At 42.8% G+C, this 13,277-nt stretch overlaps 1 long non-coding RNA gene across 6 annotated transcripts in view; it reads left to right on the top strand.

The window, feature by feature from the left end:
- The window catches only part of LOC103348347 (uncharacterized), a 370,913-nt gene extending 368,549 nt beyond the window's left edge, over positions 1-2,364 (top strand). For all 6 annotated transcript variants that reach the window (XR_016216923.1, XR_016216921.1, XR_016216908.1 and 3 more), the window contains one exon: positions 2,160-2,364. This is a non-coding gene — a long non-coding RNA (uncharacterized LOC103348347). The remainder of the gene's footprint in view (positions 1-2,159) is intronic.
- Positions 2,365-13,277: the final 10,913 nt, after the last annotated feature.

Genomic DNA, 13,277 nt, shown 5'->3' with positions numbered 1-13,277 from the left:
GTCCCCCTCCCAGTATATGGCAGGATGGTATTCCCTGGCCCTCTTGAAGGGGGGTGGGCCAGGTGACTTGTTTGGGCCAGAGAATTATGAGTAGGGGGCCTGTGTGTCTTTTCCTGATAGCAGTTCTATGAGCCAGTGTGCATTTCCCTAATTTAACCTCCTTTTGCTCTGGTGATGGACCAAATGGAAACCTCCAACAGTCTACAGCCTTCTGACTAATTTCCTTGAGTAATATATTCGCATTTCTCATTGATGAGAAGTCAAAATGATCAAAGGAAATGTTTCTTTGAAGTGCCTGGGTGAAAGAACTGGCTAGACGCATGTATTTCAATTTCTACCCTTTTATCTGAAGACATTACTTCATAGTGCATTATTCTCTGAGTGAGCAAAGGTGTCTTCAGAGCCCGTGCGGGGTCAGCAATCTTTCCCAGTGTAAACACAGGCCTACTGTGTCTTTGATGAGTGCTTTTCACAGCCATCAGTCTCGGTCATTGTAGGGACCCTAGACTCACAGTAAGAATTACAAGATTTGTTCAAAAGAAAGGCTTTTGCCCTTCAAATCTCAGAGTTATCTGAAAGGTCTGTCTGCTCCTTAGACCTTCATGGTCAGGCCACCCTATATCTTTTGCCACTTACATTCTTGATCATTCCGCATTAGCTTCTTGCGTGGAGGTAGCCAGGTACTCTGTTGCTAAATTTTATTTGCTCATATCCAGAGCTGGGCTGTGATGGATACTCCTCAAGTATGAATGAGTAGCTAACTATTAGACTTTGTGGCTATGCATCTTGCCTTGTCTCCCCTTGACTTGAAGCCAGGTCTGACCTTGGACAAAGTATCTAATTGGTTAATTTTGTTCTCAGGTCCACACATCCTCCTTCATGCCTGTACAGCAGCACTGTATGTTGTTATCAGGGATTGAATCTCACACCACCCATCCTTAATATGTGACCTTGAGCAGGGTGTTAAAGTCTCTGCACTTCATGAAAGGACCCTGGTACCCAGGCATCAGATAGAGAGACACAGCATCCTGGTTCTGAGGATGGCAAGTAGATCAAAACTGCTTCACCCCACACTGTCATCTCCTAGGCATGGGGGGTTGGCCCCCATGTCCCTGCCCTGCTAGATGGACCAGTGGTTAGAGGAGCTGCCAGGACAGTGGTGTGCCATGGGAATAAACACAAAGGACCCCAGTCGGGAAGAGAAAGCAGCACATACCATGCTGTATGCTGAGCTCTTTGATTCATAAGCAGCTTCTTCTACTCCCAGTCTCAACCTGGTGGGCAGGTGAGGGCTTCCCTGAGTGCCACCACTTCTTGCTGAACAGAATATTTTGCACTGAATTCTCTCTTCATAAAGCTTCATTTCGTGTTCATTAGCTCAGGGTGCTGAGAATCACCAGAACCCCCTTGCTGGGGGTAAAGGTACAGGCACAGTATGGTGGGAAGAGTGCCTGTGCAGTCTTGAACAGTAACACAGTGCGAGGAGTGAGCGTACCTTGTTACACTGGCACCAAGCTGCTCGGTCTCAAGTGCCTGTTAAATTCTTTACGAGATGAACAACTTGGATTCAACCTATTTATAAAAACCAACACTGCACTTCAGCTTCCTGAGCTCTTAAATGCCATTCCTAGTCCCTGTCTCAAAGAGAGGTTTTGGGGTTAAATAACATAACACATATCCATGACTGGCCAGTTGGAACCCTACAATATATTTTCATATTTGTGATTAGTAGTGTTAGTTTTTGTATTATTAAGATCAAATGACTGGCAAGGCATGAAAGCGAACCTTTCAGGCTGTGAGGAACCTGGTACCTGGCCGGGGGAGAGCCTCTGACAGCAGACCGTACAGCTCAGTATGGCTCAGTTCTCTGTACTCATTGACAATGAAGGAACTTCTGGAAGTTGTCATAGAAAATGGAATGAAAAGATGTTTGTTTTGGTGCAAAATATATTGAAATTCATGCATTTTTTCATAATACACATTTCCATGAACTTTTTGAAGAACCTTCCTAAAGAGCAACTTTTCTGATTGTTCAAGCATTTTATCATTGTGAAAATAATACATTATTAGGGTAGGATGCCGTGGCACAGTAGTTGAGATGCTGCTTGGAACACTGGAGTACCTGAATTCTAACTCTGATTCCTCCACTTCCAATCCAGCCTCCTGCCAATGCACACCTTGGAAGATAGCAGATGATGGCTCAAGTTCTTGGGCCCTGTCAATCATGTGGGAGACCTGGATGGACTGGCTTCAGCTTGGTTGTTGTGAGCATTTGGGAATGAACCAGCAGATGAAAGATCTCTTTCTCTCTCCCTCTCTGCCTTTAAATAAACAAGTAAAAATAAATAAAATATTTTAAAAGCATTTCAGCTGCTTCTTGTAAACCAAGAGAAGGAAAGGCAATGAGCCCTGAGAAGCAATGGAACTTAGCCAGGAACCCCTCAGGAATTTGGGATCAATGGAAGAGTAGAACATTAATCTGGGTAGTACCCAACATTGAGAAAGGGAATGAGTTCTCCACATACAATCTGTGGAAAAAGGAAACCATAGTTTGTGAAATGTTTTTATATGTACTAAACATTTACTAAATAGCTGGCATGAAAATTGCTTGTCAAGTGAGACAAAAAGCCATGCTGAATGTAGGAAACCCACAGGTGGTGTGAGACTCTGTTTAGGAAGTATGATTCTATGGGACTGACATGTGGGATAAAGTGAAGGACCTGTCTGAACATTGCATTTTCACAGCCTGAGAGATTGATATAAGGTGTGCATATTCTTGTCTGTGGTTGAGGGTTAGCTTTACTTTGTTGGTATGTCTACCACTGCCTTGGCCAATGATCTGCTCAAGGGGAGAATTCTGTATTAATTACCATTTTCTGTCCAAAACTAGCCCAGAAATTTGTATATGATAAGTGCTACATAAGTGTTTGGTGAGGGAGTAATTGGACAAAGTCATCTCAGGAACCAAGTTTCAAGGTCTAAGCAGGACCAGTTGATGGGAATTTTGAGTTAAGACAGCTAGGATGCCATAGTTCCTGCCTAGAGCAGGTTGAGTGGAAGCTGTGTGAGATGAGCCTTCCTAAGGCAAGGAAGATTGGAGGTCTACAGGGGCCTTGGACCCAGAATTGCAAAAGCAGATTCCATTGATGAGGATGCATGAGAAGGTGGGCTAGAGACCCTGGCTAGACAGATCCACAGCTTTGTCGGGAGTATGGAGTCAAGCTGATACCAAACTCTCAAGCCACAGAAGGGCACCCCTCCCATTGGTGTTAAGTTCTCTACACTTAGACACATTGTAGAAAAAATCTACCTGGTTTGAGAAACCTCAGACTCTTACTTGAGTATTTCTATGCCAAACATTCTGCTAAGTGTCTTGTCTGCTTTATTATCTAATTTAATTCTTATGATAACTCCAAAGGTAGCTACAATTATTTCCACTTTAAAGACGGGAAGTTAGGCTTAGTAAGGTTAATACTAAATTATACATTAGGCATTCAAAGCCATGGCTTTTGACCCCCATATCTCATACCATCTCCACTTTGTAAAGCTCCTAGTTTTGTTTAAATTTTTGCTCAATGTGTAAGTATGTATGTAAACCTAAAATATCTTTCCTCTTTTTATGAATCTTCTCCAAAGTCCTTAGCTGTATCCTTAAACTTCTAGGCTGGAGAGATACACATTAAGGGAGACAGACTTTAAGGGAGGCACCAGGATCTCTGCTTCCTAGGGTTCTCATTCTTATATAATCCTTTCCCCTTGAGTGTAAACAAGGCCTGTGACTTGCTTCACACTACTGAAATATGCAAGGGTAATGAAGCATAACACCCATTATTACTGTGTGCTTGGTCACGTAAGCATCTATCTTCCTAGTAGACCCACACTACATCTTTTTCATTGTGGAGCTTGAGTAAGTAGAGTTGCCGTTCTACAGCAGCAAGGAAACAAACTCACCAACCCAAGGGCATTTGAAGGCAGATCCTTCCCCAGCCTGGCCTCTGAACTCAGTCTAAGCCAACATTTTGCCTACAGCCTTGACAGACCCTAAGGAGAGAGCCCTGCTAAGCTGTGTCCAGGCTGCTGTCCTGGAAAGCAGATAGTAAATTTGTATTGTTTTAAATTGGGATAATTGCTTAAACAGCCTAGAAAATAAACATAGATACAATTACTGGGGGGGGGGGGACTGTGCTATTTGATAATTAGTCTGACATATATGATCTAAAGAGCAGTGAAAAACTGCTCCTGGGCTTTTCTTGTAGGTAGAAATCAATCCATGGGAATCCCCTCCTCAGTGGGCAACAGGAAAGCCTTCTCTATGCTACCCTCCTTTCTCCTCCAGTAGGCCCTCTCTCTTTCAGCTGTCCCGCTGAAATCCTAGCACACAAGCTTTCCAGGGAGCTGAGCAGTGGTGGATGGTCTTACTCCATTCTGGATCCTATAACACCATAGGTTTATAAACTACAGACATTTTTTCCTCATCATTTTGGGAACTGGGGTCCAAGATAAAGATGCCAGGAGATTCAGGATCTGGCACTGGCTTTCATCCTCATTGATAGCTATCTTCTCATTGTACCCTCATGTGGTGATAGGAACAGTGATCTCTCTAAGGACACTATTCCCACTCAGGGAGGTGCCACCCTCATGACCTAATCACACCCAAAGGTCCCACCTCCAAATACAGTCCCCTTGAGGGCTGGAATTTCAATGTATGCATTATGGGGAACACACACATTCAGCTTTTTTTTTTTTTCTTTTGTAGAAAGCTCAAGTTCCTTTCATTATGCCCATTGGAAGGGACATAAAGGAAAATATGGCCTCAGGGTGAAGCATCTGCAAGAGAAACATATCTTTCTTTCATGGATACCAGTTGCTTTTAATATGCTTTATGATGCCAGAAGTTCTTGCTTCTCTCCTCCATGTTACCCAAAACCCTCGCTATCATGTTACTTGGTATAAAACGGAGTCCAGTGGAATTGTAAATTATTTTACCCTTAGGAATGAGGGGAAAGAAGGAAATTCCATTGGACTTCCCCTTTTATGGGAAAAGTAGGATTAATATTACTGACAGTAGGGAAACTGAAGGTTAAAGGCTAAATTCCTTTGGCTGTTAAGTAATAATAGAGCTTTTAAAATTATTTTTATTTTTAAAGGATCAAATAAAGTCTGTGCTTAAACCAACTGCATGTGCAAATGCAATCATTGTCTGTCTTGCTGTGACATGTTTGTGCTGGCTGAAGCCTGCAGTATTCTAAGACAAAAATTCACAGGGGTCTGGGTGGAGAGCTGGTCCTGGCAGAGAGGGCAGGTGACCTGTCCACCGTGTATGAGTCCCTCCCTGCAAACAAAACAGCTGCACCACCAGTATTTGTCATTTGGCTCAGTCCAGGGGCAGGAGGAGGGTGTGTGTTTTGCCTGCTTTGTTGCAAGGAGGAAAGGGAAGATTACTCTGTCCTGGATGAAGAGGCAAAGGTGGAATTCCTGTATTTTTGTTGGATCTCCTTGCATGAAAGACCTCACCTGTCAAAACATGATGAAAGATGAAAAGAGAACAAAGGAGAAAGTGGTAGGAACCAGTGAAATGATGGACTGAACTGAGCCAGAGCCTTAAAACACACTCTGTAAAGTGTCCAATTGCATTTAATTTTCTATATACTGAACTTACTGTTTTTTCCTGTGTGTATATGTGTGTGTGTGTGTGTATTTTCTGTAATTAATCGTGAAGTCTTTCTGTCTACACCAATCGAAATACCTCCATGTGAGTAGATATAATGCCAAGAAAGTAGTTTCTAGACAACAAGGATCATATATAACTGTGGCTTGAATCTGTGCCCTAAAAATGTATGTGTTGGAAACCTAATCCTCAAATCCATATGTTGGTGGCAGGGTCTTTGAGAGATAATTAGGTTTCGGTAAGCACATGAGAATGGGAACCCAATGATGGCACTTGAAGAAGACCCATACCATGGTACACCTTATTCTTTCTTGTCATATGTTATTGTCTACTATGATATAGTGTAGCAAGGAGATGCTTACCAGATACTGGTGCCTGTTCTTTTATTTCTCAGCCTCTAGAATCACCAGATAAATAAACCTCTATTCTTCACACATTACTCTCTGGCATTTCAGCAACAGAAAGCAGAATAAGTCAGATTATTACTTGCTTTGTGCAGTGTCTTTCAGCACCCAACTGTAGCTGGTGATTTTTAGCTTTTTAAGATTCAGTTTTTAATAAGCAAAGTAGTTTTATATAATTATCCTATTTAGTGGTCTGAACATTTACTCATTCTCTTCTCTGAGGACCCCTAGAATTTCTACTTTCGATATTGCATTTCTTAAAATTATTTGTTTCTAGCCGGCCCCATGGCTCACTAGGCTAATCCTCCACCTGCGGCGCCGGCACACCGGGTTCTAGTCCCGGTCGGGTGCCGGATTCTGTCCCGGTTGCCCCTCTTCCAGGCCATCTCTCTGCTGTGGCCAGGGAGTGCAGTGGAGGATGGCCCAAGTGCTTGGGCCCTGCACCCCATGGGAGACCAGGAGAAGCACCTGGCTCTTGCCTTCAGATCAGCGCGGTGCGCCGGCCACAGCGTGCCGGCCGCGGCAGCCATTGGAGGGTGAACCAACGGCAAAGGAAGACCTTTCTCTCTGTCTCTCTCTCTCACTGTCCACTCTGCCTGTCAAAAAATAAAAAAAAAATTATTTATTTCTTGGAAGGTGTGGTGGAGAATACACGCTCTCATTCACTCTCCAAAAGCTTACAACAGCTGAGGCTAAACGGAGGCTGAAACTGGAAGCCATGAGATCAGTCATGGTTTCTCCCAAGTGTGGCAAGAACCCAAATACTTGAGTCATCCCTTCTGCCTCCCTGAGTCTCCATTGGCAGGAAGTTGGAATCCAGAGTCAGAGCCAGGAACAGAACCCACTCTTTCCAATGTGGGAGTTGGATGTCTTAACCTCCAGGCCAAACACCTGTTCTAGACCTTCCACTCTTGACTTCCAGGCCCAGTATAACAATTGTGTGTCCCCCAGAATTGTATGATGTCCAAGTCCATTACTGTTGCCTGGATTCTGCTCTCCAATCTTACTCAGAACTTTCTCCCTACTCCTGACATTTCTGGATATCCACCTCCTACCCTTCTCCCTATGATCAACTAATACAACGCTTTTTCCAAATATTCCTTTTACTTGATTGTCTTACTGGGGACCCAGATGTCTCCTGAGTACATTTCTTCCCCAAATGCCTCTTCAAGTGTGGGATAGATATTGATTAGTTTTGGTTTTCTTCTTCCACATGTCCCTGTACTTCACTTTCCACTAAAAAGTGGAAAAGATGTCTTCTTGACACATTGTTGATTGCAGAAGAATTCCTCTTCTTCCTCCTGCAAATGCCTCTCACTGCCCATGTTGAATTTGCTCGCTCCTTGACTTCTGTTGCCTGCTCATTTGAGTTAACACTTGAGCCCCTGCCAGGTGTGCTTCCTCTCCACCCTACTTCTGCATTATTCTGTGACCTTAGCTTCACAAGCAATGGATCCTGCCATCCCTGACCTCCCAGATCCTTAAGCTTTTTACCCCCCCTCCACTCCATCTCAGCTATTCACTCATTTGGCCACTCCTTGTACCTTATTTGCCTCCTTTCCAAAAATGCCACCCATTGCCTCCTTCCTGGTCGTTGGCTGACTTGCTTTGTAGCAACAATTATTTTCTCTCATGAGTACCATTTAAAAATTATATGTAAGCCACTTCCATCTTCTTTTTCTTCCTCATTTACCTTACAGTCCACATCCATTGATATGACTTCATTAAACATATTCTGGGTTCATTGACTATTCAAATGCAAAAGCCTTCATCAAATCCTCATATTTTATGTGAAAATCAGTTTGAAATGGCCATAGATTTAAACATAAAGTGTAACACTCCAAAACTTTGAAAAGATAAAGAAAAAGGCAGTCTATGACTTGGTGAAGAATTCTTAGACATGACACTAAAAGCTTAAAATAAATAAATAAATAAATTGAATGTCATCAAAATTTAAAATTTTTGCTCTAAGAAAGATCCTGTTGAGGATAAAAAGACAAGTTAAATACTGAGAAAAATATCTGCAAATTACATATCTGACAAAGTACTGGCACCTAAAATAAATATATAAAGAATTCTCAGAATTAATATTACCATATATATATAATATATATATACCTTGAAAATTGCTAAAAAAAAAAAGACATCAGAGATTTTTCTCCAGAGATGATATATAGATGGCAAACACACTTTGAAAACATGTTAAATTCATTAACTATTAAAGAAAATGCAGATTATGGCCATCACTGTAAATGACACAGAACAGCTAAAATTAAAGCTACTGATAACATACAAATATAAATAAGTGGTTGAATAAATAAATGTATGGAGGTAAATGGTCAAATCTTCCATGCAGAAGAATTCTTAGTCATTTAGATTGTCACTCTACCCTCAAGGAGGTACAGCACAACTCCTCACTCCTGCACATGGTGACTGCCTTCTGAAGAGTACAGTATTGAACAGGAGAAGAAAATAACTTTCCAATGGAGAAATCCAGCAAATGCCACCTCAACCAAGCAGTCAATTGATTGTATGTACCCTTGATATGAAATGAAGAAAACAGCATTCTACCCATATGTTCTTCCTTCTGAAACCTATAACCTTTATCTAATCATGAGGAAAATGATGAGAAAATATCAGGAAGTCAGGTAAATGTTGAACAGAGAGTTGAGCTCAACTTTTCTGTCTTTAAAGCTAGTGCTTCTAGCACTAGTGTATTGAATTTGTATAAAAATGGCAATGTGTTTTTTGATGGATGTGAACTCAACATACACCCAAACAAAGTCCCAGGCTTCTTGGGATCACAGAACATTCAAGAATTCAAAGATTAAATCATCTGGGGCCATTTCTGTGGAGCAGAAGATTAAGCCTTCTCCTGCAGTGTTGGCATCCCACATGGGTGCCAGTTCAAGTTCTAGCCACTCCACTTCTTATCCAGCTCTCTGCTAATGTGTGTGGGAAAGCAGCTGAGGATGTCCCAAGTACTTGGGCCCTTGCATACATATGGGAGACCTGGAAGAAGCTCCTGGCTCCTGGCTTTGGCTAGGGCTCCACTTTTTTTTTTTTTTTTTGACAGGCAGAGTTAGAGAGAGAGACACAGAGAGAGTTATAGACAATGAGAGAGAGACAGAGAGAAAGGTCTTCCTTCCATTGGTTCACTCCCCTAATGGCCGCTATGGCTGGCGCTGCACTGATCCGAAGCCAGGAGCCAGGTGCTTCCTCCTGGTCTCCCATGCGGATGCAGGGACCCAAGCACTTGGACCATCCTCCACTGCCTTCCCGGGCCACAGCAGAGAGCTGGACTGGAAGAGGAGCAACTGGAACTAGTACCTGGCACCCCAACTGGGACTAGAACCGGCACCCACATGGGATGCTGTTGCCGCAGGCGGAGGATTAGCCAAGTGAGCCACGGCACTGGCCAGGGCTCCACTTCTGATCCAGCTCCCTGCTAATGTGCTTGGGAAAGCAGCTGAGGATGTCCCAAGTACTTGAGCCCTTGCATATATATAGGAGACCTGGAAGAAGCTCCTGGCTCCTGGCTTTGGCTAGGCCCAGCCCTGGCTGTTGGGGCCATCTGGGGAGTAAACAAGTGGATGAAAGCTCTCTGCCTCTTTCTCTCCTTCAAAAAACAAACCAAACCAAACCAAACCAAGCAAGCAAACAAAAAAACCACAAAGATGAAATCCACTGCCATGGTTCTCAAACACTGAGCACAGACAAAGTTTGTTTGTTTTTCGATTTTTATTCATTTATTTGACAGGTAGAATTAGAGAGAGAGAGAGAGAGAGAGAGAGAGAGAAAGGTCTTCCTTCCATTGGTTCACTCCTCAAATGGCCATCACGACCGGCGCTGCGCCCATCTGAAGCCAGGAGCCAGGTGCCTCTTCCTGGTCTCCCATGGGGGTGCAGGGGCCCAAGCACAGCAGAGAGCTGGACTGGAAGAGGAGCAACTAGAACCCAGCACCCATATGGGATGCCGGTGCCGCAGGCGGAGGATTAGCCTAGTGCACCATGGTGCTGGCCTGGACAAAGTTGTTTTTTTTTTTTCCCTCAGAACCCCTGTTGTAGCAAATTCAGGCTTCTCTCTATAAGGGCTAGCACATTGTGATGGCTCTGCCCTGTAAGTGAGGAGCAGTAACTGGAGAAAGCCCTGTGGGAAGCCTGGCTTGGCTCCACAGGCCTTCCTACTTGCACACTGTGAGCAAGGTGGAAGAATCACCTTGAACTTCTTTAGCCTTTTTTTGTTTTTGTTGTTGTTGTTGTTGTTTTGACAGGCAGAGTGGATAGTGAGAGAGAGAGAGACAGAGAGAAAGGTCTTCCTTTTGCTGTTGGTTCACCCTCCAATGGCCTCCACAGCAGGCGCACTGTATCCAGCACACTGCGCTGATCCGAAGGCAGGAGCCAGGTGCTTCTCCTGGTCTCCCATGGGGTGCAGGGCCCAAGCACTTGGGTCATCCTCCACTGCACTCCCTGGCCACAGCAGAGAGCTGGCCTGGAAGAGGGGCAACCAGGACTAGAACCCGGTGTGCCGGCACCACATGCAGAGGATTAGCCTAGTGAGCCGCGGCACCAGCCTATTCTTTAGCCTTTTGATTTGCCTAGACTACTTTAAATGGACTGAAACAACATTAAGATAGATGTTTCTATTTTTGTTGGTATCTATACGAGACAGATTTTTTTTGATTGCGACAGTGATAAAAATGAAACATCAAAACAAATTGTACATTAGGGCCTTTTTTCATGGGTACTATCAAATACCAATGTTTCAGATTAAAAGAAAAGTTATAAATATAAAATAGATTTTGATGCTTTGAATATTTTTGCACCTATATAAAACTGTATCATTTAAAAGTATCTATGGTTCTTAGTGAAATAAGCCAGTCCCCAAAAGACAAATATCATGTTTTCCCTGATTTGTGGTAACTAATATATACAGGACAAAAAAAATGTACATGAGTAAAATTGACATTTTAAAATTTGATTATTGTTTACAGCCCTTGTCTATAACCCCAAGAAACAGGAGTAGTTGGTTTTTCTATGTACTACTTGTTGAATTCTCTATTTAGTGGAAGAGTAAGTTTGTGACTATAAAGTAAACTGAAAGTATGTCATTGCAAAAATCAAAAGACAAATAAGACAGAAAGGAGAGGGGATGGTAGGAACAAGGAAAAGAGGGAGGGTGGTGTGGAAGTATCATTATGTTTTTGAAACTGTGCATATGAAATACATGAAATTTCTTTCCTTTAAATAAAAATTTTTTGAGTATCTGTGATTAACAAGTAGCATTTCTGGGGAAGAGCTGTCTTTTGTTGTGAAATAATGAACTTCCTACATTTTGGTGTTGAAATATCTTTTCCTTTCTGAAATGATGGAAATGGTAGCTTTTTGTTATTGTTTTTGTTGGCAAAATTGTCAGTTTGGCAACTCGATGTTGGCTGGCTCAGCACTTTTTTGTCCTGAAAGATTGAAGTCTGGTAATCACTAACCTCAGAATGCAACCATTCTAAAATAGAGTATTAACAGACTCCCCCAAAATTAAATTCTAGGTAAATTAAGAACTCAGAAATTTTGGCTACTTTTGTTAGTTTGTATTTCACACAAGTCACTATGTAAAATTTCACTTTTTTCTACCACTTCTTTACTAGATTATTTTATAAACACCAAGTCTGAACATAACTGAGATTGTAGAAAACAGACTATAGTTCTATAATATCACATGCCACGATCTTTTGAATATGCATTTCTGAGTATTATCCTACAAAGGTTTATGTCATAGTTGTTCTCATTTGTTGTCTATGTGTTTGTTCTTGGTTTTACTAGGAAAGGTTGAAAAATATGCTCTATAATGACTGAAGTGATTTCCTTTTTAAATTTTTAACATTTTCATGTATTTGAAAGGCAGATGCACAGAGAGAGGAGGGAGAAAGGAAGAGAGAGAGAGAGAGAGAGAGAGAGAAGTGGAGACAGACATAAAGATGTTTCATCCACTGGTTTACTCCCCAAATCCCTGTAACAGCCAGGGTTGGGGCAGTCTGAAGCCAGGAGCTCACAACTCAATCCATGTCTCCAACATGAACAACAGGGATTCAAGTATTTGAACCATCAGCTGCTCTCTCCAGATGCACACTGACAGGAAGCTGAAATCAGAAGTGGAACCAGGACTTGAACACAGGCACTCCAATATGGGATGCAGGTGTCCCGTGTAGTATCCACTGTGCCAAATGCCCGCCCCAAGATGGATTCTGATGTTTGTGCCAAAGGGGCTAAGTTGGAAATGTTCTTCTAGGTTTAGTAACTTTTCCCACATACTATAATATAAGAAATAGAATAATTCCATTAAAGTGTGAAAATCATTTCCACATGAATTCTGTATATTCTCCTTGGGAAATTTGGGACACATACGTAGTTTTGCTCTGTCTTGATGCACAGAGGCTTTCTAAGGATGTAAAAATAATACCGGTTGGATTTTCCCTTCATTTCAGTCCATGCCCCAGTTAAAATTAATCTAATTTTGCCTCATTGGAAAGCAGATCCCTTTACTGCATTCCATGCCATCTCCATCCCAATGAGCTGGAGAAGGCAAACAATTTCTCTGGCACCTATAATTTCACAATGAGACCTTCTGAGTACTTCACTCATAGCAGGTAGTTTAACATCAATCTGTACACAGCAAAATTGGAAGAGATAGCTTTTTAGTGTTCCTCTACGTAGATCACTGATTGAAATTTGCAGCATTGACCTGTATATTTTTTTTTTTTTTTGACAGGCAGAGTGGACAGTGAGAGAGAGAGACAGAGAGAAAGGTCTTCCTTTGCCGTTGGTTCACCCTCCAATGGCCGCCGCGGCCGGCGCGCTGCGGCCGGCGCACCGTGCTGATCCGATGGCAGGAGCCAGGAGCCAGGTGCTTTTCCTGGTCTTCCATGGGGTGCAGGGCCCAAGCACCTGGGCCATCCTCCACTGCACTCCCTGGCCACAGCAGAGGGCTGGCCTGGAAGAGGGGCAACCGGGACAGAATCCGGCGCCCTGACCGGGACTAGAACCCGGTGTGCCGGCGCCGCTAGGCGGAGGATTAGCCTAGTGAGCCGCGGCGCCGGCTCTGACCTGTATATTTTAAAAATTCCTTTCCTTTTGAGTCATTTGTGTATCCAAAATTCACTCACACTAGAGTTTTTATTGTTGAACTTTAGAAACAATTTGACAATGGCT

Source organism: Oryctolagus cuniculus, chromosome 11 (genome assembly GCF_051225735.1).
Source record: "Oryctolagus cuniculus isolate XC-2025 breed Fujian yellow rabbit chromosome 11, ASM5122573v1, whole genome shotgun sequence".
NCBI lineage: Eukaryota > Metazoa > Chordata > Mammalia > Lagomorpha > Leporidae > Oryctolagus > Oryctolagus cuniculus.
Note: the sequence above shows the minus strand (reverse complement) of the source record. Positions and strands in the feature narration are given on the sequence as shown.